Here is a 9630-nt window from a genome sequence, read left to right on the forward strand (position 1 = left end):
CATTACACCTATCCTCCGCGAGCTGCACTCGCTGCCTATTAGACTCCGGATACGTTTCAAGGTGCTAGTCGTTACTTTTAAAGCCCTACATGGTATCGGACCTGGGTACTTGAGAGACCGCTTCCTGCCAATTACCTCCCTGCGACCAATTAGATTAGGCCTCCTCCGGATTCCATCAGCTAGCCAGTGTCGACTGTCGACCCCCCGGGGGAGGGCCTTCTCTGTGGCTATCCAGCACTCTGGAACGATCTCCCCATGGAGATTCAGACCCTCACCACCCTTCAGGCTTTCCGCAAAGCCATTAAGACCTGGCTGTTCCGGCAGGCTTGGGGCTGATCAGTTCCCAGCCCCACTAGAATTGTGGCTGTTGAGGAGTTTTAATTTGTTTTTTGTAATTGTTTTGTCTTGTTTGTTTTTTGTATTACCCCCTCCCCTATGAGTTTGTTAGCCACCCTGAGTCCCCCCAGGGAATAGGGCGGCATACAAGTTTAATAAACCATAAACCATTATTAGTTTGTATTAAAACATCATCATAATTTAAAAATAATAGTAGCATTAAAACAATAACATCATCCTTTAGTGAATAAGCTATGAAAGTTTTTAGGAATGTTCAAGTTTCAGATGAACTTCAGAAGGTCCACTGACCAAGTACATATACATATCAAAATATGAAATCTCAACTGTGAACCTAATATTTGAGAAATAGTTGTTTCTTAAAATTATCTACTATCAGATTACATTTTACTACAATTCTTTCCATATAACATAAACATGTTCCTACTTCCAGTCAGCGAAATTACTAAAAAGGAGAATGAAATAAGAATTTTATATACCACAAATCTAATCCTTACTATTTTTATCATTTTTCCCACAGAAAGTCTTTACATGAGCTAATATTGTTAGTTTCGCCTTAAAATCTTGTATTATGTGAAACATAATTTAAGCATATTTGCAAACTTGTTTGCATTATATTATTCATGAAGAAACATACTAAAGTGGATGAAAGGAAATTGTCAAGGTCACCTTGATTGGAATCCTCCATTTCATTCAAAGGGGTCCATATTTAGTAGATGAGAATAAACCCATTAAAAGTATCAAGAGACGGATTCTTTAGGGGCAAAAGGCACATAAACTCAATTAACTCTACATTCTCTAATTAAAAAAAAAACCAAACCCAGTATCATTGAGTTTGCTGTTCTCCTGGAGGATGAGAGAAGAAGATTAAAGGAAAAAAAAATCACTCTTCCTATAGGAAGGAGACTGAAGGAAGAAGATGAAGGGCCTTCCAATGTGAGAAAATCAAAGATAAAGAGCAGAACAAGATGGAAATACTTGTTGTTTTCTCTGTTTCCAATGCCACTGGTGATAAGTAGTATAAAAGGGGCAATGAATCTCTACTTCTAGAGTTTTTTTCTCCTATAGTGGATACAGTTCATTCTAAAAGATGCTACTCTATATTAAACATTGCATATTCACCCATTGCAAAACAATTTCTTGCGTCAGTAAATTATCAGAAATAAATAAGAGCAACATTAAAATATAACTGAAATGATTTTGCAAAGCTCCTATAAGAAAGGGAGTGAAGATAGCATCATGAAACCCATGATCATCAGGGGAATAGTGAATTTGTGATTAGGTAGATATATTATGCAAATATTTTATAATGATATACTGTACAACATAAATTTGAAGTATTCCAGGTTTAAAACTATTTTAAGAAGTCTTGAAAGTTTAAATAATTATATGATGATTTTATTTCTTGTCTACCACTAACTTAAAGAAGTATTTACTAATGTACAAAGTTTCTCTTAACCAGTCCTTATGATGTGATCTGTTTTCATGAGCAGAGTCTAGGTATTCATTATTAAAGAAGCTGGTAGGATCATATATTTCTACTTGACAAAAAAGTGGAGGAAAGTGGAGTTAGAAGGAGTACTAATGATCCCTGGTCCAATTAGAGAGGAAACAGACATTTGAATTCCTTAGGAAAGACAAAGTTGTAATATTTATACAATACATTGTACAGATACTCTCTATAATATTATAAATATGCTATATTAAAATTCAGCAATAAGTCTTAACCTGTGTATCATTTTTCCATGCAAATGATGGGATGATTGAAGGAACAATTCTGTTATAGAAAGTACTTGTGTGTATGTGTAGGCTTTGTGTCTATATGTGTGCATATGTATGTATATATTCTCTCTCTCTCTCTCTCTCTCTCTCTCTCTCTCTCTCTCTCTCTCTCTCTCTCTCTCTCTCTCACACACACACACACACACACACACACACACACACACACACACAGAGGGGGAGAGAGAGAAAAAAATGAGAATCAGAATGAGGGAGGGGGAGAAAGAGAAATGTCTTTGGAACATGGTACAGAAATAGTATTATATCATAACAATTATCAGCCAGAAAGTGTTTGTATATAATGTTTGTGTAATTTAAGTTTGCATGAGGAATTTAAACAGTTCAACACATATACTTGATTCTATTTCCTTTCCTTCGTTCCTTTGCTTTCCTTTCCTGACATTTTTTTTAAATGCTCCCTGGCGTATTTTTGCAATATAAAACATTTGTCTTTATTTTATTTTTCCTTTCTGCAAATAATTCAGCATTGCCATTTAACTATGTAAGATTTATATTATACTATTATGTGTGTATCTGTCACCTGTTTACATTTTGTCCTTGTAAGAAGTATCCTGTTTCCCTACAGGGTATTTTAGTGCAATCAGCTGAAAACCAATTCTTGTTATAATGATGGAAAGTGTTATTAAAGAGAAAATAATTAAATGTATAAGATATTGTTTGTTACACTTTATGTAGAAAAATGAACCTTCCTTGTAGAAGAAAAGTCTTTAAATCCCACAGTTGCGTCATATTGCTATCCTTGTAGAATTTTATAAAGTTAGAATATGTGTTAGAGTACAATTTGTATTGTATTTCTGTAACAATACATTGTATACTTGATCTTTCTAGTTTATAGTTGCAGGCAGTGTTTCATTCTGAATCCTATTTTCGTGCCCAGACATGATAATAGAACTTTCTAAAATGTTCATATATTTGATTGCCAAATAAATGCTGGTTAAAATTGCTTGCATCTATTCCCTGGAATTATATACACATCCCTCAATGAAGTACACATTGGAATTAAAAGGATTGTGTACTATTAAGTTTTCAGCACTTCAAAAAGGATATTGGGAATATGAAAAAGGCAATCAAAACCATTAGGTAGATAGAAACGTGGTAACTTTAGTCGGACGTTAAGTAAACTGTTCTGAACCCCCTCCTTGCTTGTTCACAAATGACAGTCAGACAGAACTTCAAAGGAAATATCTTTATCAGTCCTGGCTCAAGCTGGCTGCGAGCCCCAAAATAAATGTAGATAAAGTCTCTGGCAAAAAGTTACACAGCAAAAGCAAAAACAAAAAGCTCTTACAGCAAACCAGGTTTACAGAAAGCAAATCACTTATCCAAGTGCCTCTTTGAATCTCAAAACGATGAACCACACACGACGAATGACGAACCACGAATGTTGACTTCTGCCACTAAGGCGTGGCACCATCAGTCTTTTATCTGCAGGAGAAGACCCTAATGAGCAACAGCTGCTCATTATCCTGCAACAACTCACAGGTTTCTGCTGAGTCACAACAGTAAACTCACCTTACATTCTTAGTTTATGAGAGGTCTCTGAATATTAAAAATAACTGAATTTCAAGTTTTTCACAAGAAGTTAAAAATTAAAGATAAAAGAAAAAAACCCTATATCTTGCCTGCTTTATTCAATGATAGTTTTTGATTGAAGGGATAATTATGTAGTTAACATACTAGCATGCATAAGGAAGTGGGGCAGGAACTATTAACATTCTCAACCAGCTGTTTAAAAGAATAAAAAAGGCTGGATTTGCAATAAAGCAGGCATATAACAACAAAACAACACATTTTGATTATGTGCAGAGTTGTGTGAGATTTAGGGACATAACAAGATTGAAATGGATTCTGGAGAAGTGCTTGAGAACAGCTTTTTCCCCTTTGGCTTGGTCACTTAAAAAAAAACAACTACCATGGGGGTAGGAGAGATAGGGAACAATAATTGGGGCTGGCCATTATAGGGGAAGGAGGGTTCGCTATATTGCAGAGATCCCTCCTTCCGGCCCTATGAGTCCCACTCCAAGGTCAGATGGCGTGAGCGATCAGGACCCTGGTCTCAGGCTGCTGTCGCTAAATGCCAGGTCTGTTATCCATAAGGCTCCCCTCGTCCGGGACTTGATTGTAGACGAGGGGGCAGACCTGGCATGTATTACTGAAACATGGCTGGGCACGGAGGGAGGAGTCCCCCTCGTAGAGCTGTGCCCAGACGGGTTTCAGGTGCTTCATCAGCCGAGAGCCCAGGGAAGGGGTGGCGGTGTGGCTATTGTAGTCCGGGAGTCTTTAGCTCCTCGTAGGATCCCTGCTCCGGAGCTTGTCGGGTGTGAGTCCCTGCTAGTGAAGTTGGACCTCAAGGGTCAAGCGGGTTTGCTGCTAACGTACCTGCCTCCCAACTGCGTTGCAGCGGCCCTCCCTGCGCTCCTCGAGTCAATAGCCGAGCTAGCAATTGAGTTCCCTAGACTAATGGTTCTGGGGGACTTCAATTTGCCTTCGCTCGGTGAACACTCTGATGGAGCGCAGGAGTTCATGGCCTCCATGACAGCCATGGGCCTGACCCAGGTAATTCGAGGCCCTACCCACTTGGCAGGACATACACTCGACCTCGTATTCCTCTCGGAGCAGTGGAGTTATGATCTTGGTCTGAGGGGAAATGAGATCATTCCCCTGTCGTGGTCAGACCACTACCTACTGAGGCTAGACTTCCGGAGGCCAAACCCCCACCGTAGGGAGGAGGAACCGACCAGGTGGTTCCGCCCCAGGCGACTGATGGACCCTGTTAGGTTCCAGACGGAGCTTGGGGTCATTCCAGATGCTCTCGCCCACAGTTCGGCGGAGACTATTGCTGCGGCCTGGCACTCGGCGGCATCAGAGTCTCTAGACCGAATTGCGCCACTACGGCCCCTCCGGGTCAGCGGCTCGCAGAGACCCCCTTGGTTTACCGAGGAGCTCCGCGAGATAAAGCGCCAGAGGAGACGCCTAGAGCACCGGTGGAGATCCGACAGGTCCGTATCGAACCGAGCACTGTTGACAGCTTGCACCAAGGAGTATATTTGGGCATTGAGAACCGCCAAAAGATCACACATTGCCTCCTTGGTAGCGTCCGCCGAGTCTCGCCCAGCCGCCCTGTTCAGGATAACCCGCTCCCTCCTAAATAGGAGGGAGACGGGGAACCCCCTGCAGGGTAAGGCTGAGGAATATAGTCAGTTCTTGGCGGACAAAATTGCTCGGTTTCGATCGGAACTGGACTCCACCCCTGCAGATCCAGCCGGGACACAGGGGAATAACTTGGTAGACCATCTCTGGGTTGAGTTTCAGGATGTTGCCTCCGGGGATGTGGACAAGGCTATGCGAGCTGTGAGTTCCTCCACCTGCATACTGGACCCGTGTCCCTCTTGGCTGACTGCCAACAGCAGAGAGGTGACACGAGGCTGGATCCAGGCGGTTGTTACCGCCTCTCTTCGGGAGGGACACCTCCCCACCGCGCTTAAGGCGGCGGTGGTGAGGCCCCTCCTGAAGAAACCGTCCTTGGATCCAGCAGTTCTTAACAACTATCGTCCAGTCTCCAACCTCCCCTTTCTGGGGAAGGTTGTTGAGAAGGTGGTGGCCTTACAGCTTCAGCGTACCTTGGAGGAAGCTAACTACCTTGACCCCTTCCAGTCTGGCTTCAGGCCCGGTTACAGCACTGAAACCGCTTTGGTCGCATTGACCGATGATCTCTGGAGAGCCAGAGATGGAGGCTATGCGTCCATCCTGGTTCTCCTCGACCTCTCAGCGGCTTTCGATACCATCGACCATGGTATCCTTCTGCGACGACTGCGGGAGGTGGGAGTGGGCGGCACTGTTTTACAGTGGTTCTCCTCCTACCTCTCGGACAGGTTGCAGTCGGTGTTGGTGGGGAGGGAGAGATCGTCCCCGAGGCCCCTAACCTATGGGGTGCCGCAGGGTTCGGTTCTGTCCCCCCTGCTATTTAACATATACATGAAACCGCTGGGCGAGATCATTCGAAGGCACGGGATAAAATACCACCAGTATGCGGACGATACTCAGTTGTATCTGTCCGCCCCGTGCCAACTCAATGAAGCGGTGGACGTGATGAACCGGGGCCTTGAGGCTGTTAAAGACTGGATGAGAGCTAACAAACTGGTACTCAACCCGGAAAAGACCGAGTGGCTGTTGTGTTTTCCTCCCAAAAATTTGGCTAACGTTCCACCAATCAGGCTGGGGGGGCAAAATTTATTCCCCTCAGATAGGGTCCGCAACTTGGGAGTCCTCCTGGATCCACAGCTGAGTTTTGACCACCACTTGTCGGCTGTGACCAGGGGGGCATTTGCCCAGGTTCGCCTGGTGTGCCAGTTGCGGCCCTACCTGAACCGGGAGGCTCTCACAACATTCACTCGAGCCCTTGTGATCTCTAGGCTGGAATACTGCAATGTGCTCTACATGGGGCTGCCCTTGAAGAGCATCCGGCGACTTCAGCTAGTCCAGAACGCGGCCGCGCGAGTGATCATGGGCGCACCACGGTTCGCCCATATAACACCAATCCTCCGTGAGCTGCGCTGGCTACCTGTTGATCGTCGGGTGCACTTCAAGGTTTTACTTACCACCTATAAAGCGCTCCATGGTAGTGGATCTGACTATTTGAGAGACCGCCTCCTGCCAATCACCTCCCTGCGTCCCATCAGATCGCACAGAGTAGGCCTCCTCCGAATTCCATCCGCCAGTCAGTGCCGACTGGCGACTACGCGGAGGAGAGCCTTCTCAGTTGCTGCTCCGACATTATGGAACAACCTCCCCGTGGAGATCCGTACCCTCACCACAGTCCAGGCCTTCCGCACAGCCCTTAAGAACTGGCTATCCCGTCAGGCCTGGGGATAGGATTATTCTCACCCCGCCCGAATGTTGAGTGAATGTTGTGTTTTTATGATCAATTTTCTTTTAATCACGATTCTTTTCTTTTTAAGTCTTGTCTTGCACTCCCTTCCCTTCACTGTTGTAAGCCGCCCTGAGTCCCCTCAGGGAAAAGGGCGGCATATAAATTCTCAATAAAATCCAAATCCAAATAATTGCATGTTCTTTTTTTTTCATACAAGTTCTGTACAAATAATATCACATGCTGTCCACCTGTCAATCAGTAAGTCAGCAGCTTGGCCCAGATGGGAAGGGAGAATAAAAAGTCAGCTTTTTCACAGCTCTGTAAGATTCTCATGTGTAGTGGTCACATCACTTCTGTAATTTATCCTGTAAAGAGAGATGGGTGTCTGGTTGCCATAAGTGTGATTGACCATTGTAAGCAGCAGCTCTTCCTTTTCATGAATACTCTCAGCTTGAAATCACAGCAGAAGAAATTAAATATACAGAGTTTACCAATTGCACTGTTAATCTTACTGGGGAAATAAAGCACTCCCATGCTTTATTTCAAGCAAAATTATAAAACAGAGGGCATTAAACTGTCATCAAATATATAATCCATTCGGCTTTTTTCTCAATGTAGAAATAATATTTCCTTTTTTGAACAGTTCAGGAGGGGAGCCATTTTCATAGCTTAAACAGATCAACAATGAAGTATAGGAGCAAAGCTACCAGAAAGATTTTTCTGCACTAAGCAGTATATGTATTATATGGATAACAAGCAACAACCTCGTAACTCCTAACTTTATAACATTAACAATGGGTTTCCTTTATAAAACCGAAAAATAAAATATTTTATGTGAGTTGCAAATAAAATGCACAATGTCTTCCTTTTTTCGTTAACACCAAACTGTTTAACAGTTTTTGATTTTTTTTAGCACTAAACTGCATTTTCAGTTGAAGCCATTTCTAATGAACGTATATCTTTTTTACATTTTTTTTATTTCTCAAATACATACATAAAACTGCCTTTTGTTATTTCTGTGTTCATTTTCTTGTACATAACTTATATATTCAACAATGTGAAATCACAGTTGCCAGTTTTTCAATTACTGTTGGCCTTGAAAACCACAGAGTTTTTCTCAAGAAACTACATATTGATGTAGTTTATGTGTGGATCCAAGCAGTGTGGCCTTTTGTAATGAATGAATATAAATTTTTGTCAATGTACTTTTTTTCTACATGATCCAAGATTTTCTCACATGTCAACCAGTGTACCTATAGCCACTAGGGCCACCACAGCAGGTTTATATCATAATCTTTCAATTTTGATTTTCAGATCTTGATATGTTTTGATCTTTTCCAATTCTTTATCATCTATTCTACTATCTGCTATCTATTTTAGTATCCCCTGGTCTTACCATATCAATTACCCACTATTTCTTTTTTTTTTCTACCACCGTTAAATCTATTGATATACATATATGCTAAACTTTTATATAGTGAGAATAAAAAAAACTTTCAAAATAGTTTTAAATATTCACCAGACAATAGCAACTTTTATTCAGCAAGAGTACTTTTTTATGTCAAATGATTTTGCTAGGAGTTAAAGTAATATCACACATATAACAAAGCACATGGAAACACATCATTTTTTTTTACATATCACATTAAGGAGAATCAAAATCTTTGGGACACTGACTAATAATTTTTTTTTTGTCACTATCACTCCTGCACCAAAAATTTTCAATTCATTTTTTTCCAAAAACTCTGTAGACCTGATGCCTGAAATGTAAATTATTTGGCTGCTGTATGCATGGGATGGGCAAACTGCCTCTAGATTCTGGCCTTCAATCTGCTTACCTCTGGCCCCAATCTGCTTATCTAGAAATTCAACACACTAGAAAAAACAGCACCAAACCAGCATCAATGTCTCTGTTTTTATATAAAATACTATGAAAGAGAAAGCATGAAAGGGAAATAGTGTACTCAGTGAGGAAGTAGCCTGTCTTTCATCAGACTATAATTTTTTCCAAAACCCATTGGATGATTAAAAGTGCTGTTGTCAGAAGATCACAAGCAAACAATCAGAAACTAGACTATCCCATGAGTAAAACAAGAGGGAGGTGGAAATGGTTGTCCCTGACCCAAAAGATTTTTAACTCATTGTGCCATACAGGCAAAATAACGAAGACCAATATTAAAATTTTGATTTCAGAATAAATGGGACTTGCATTTGATTTCTATCATAACTCCATGAAATCATCTCCACTGCAGTCAAGAATGTACTAAATCATTTCTTACAAATATGATATTGTAAAGGAAAATTGAACCTTATTTTGAATTTTGTACTGAATTGTGTTGGATTATGCTACTCATAGAATAATAAGGAATGGGGAAAAAGTCATATCTGGAGGTTTAATTCACATCCTCAAGCACATTGAATGTTCCATTATTATATGGAAAAAGATGGATATAAACGAAGAATCTGCATCTGTTTTAGTTTGCAAGACACAAATAATGCAACCCTATTATGGAATTCAGCTTTCTTTTAGATGGATGAGATAAAAAGCAATAGCATACCAGGGAGAAAAGCAACTGTATATCATTCACCAATTATTAACAGAGTTT

Source organism: Thamnophis sirtalis, unplaced genomic scaffold, assembly GCF_051295495.1.
Source record: "Thamnophis sirtalis isolate CommonGarterSnake01/CBP01778 unplaced genomic scaffold, rThaSir2_p1.2 scaffold_3, whole genome shotgun sequence".
Taxonomy (NCBI): Eukaryota; Metazoa; Chordata; class Lepidosauria; order Squamata; family Natricidae; genus Thamnophis; species Thamnophis sirtalis.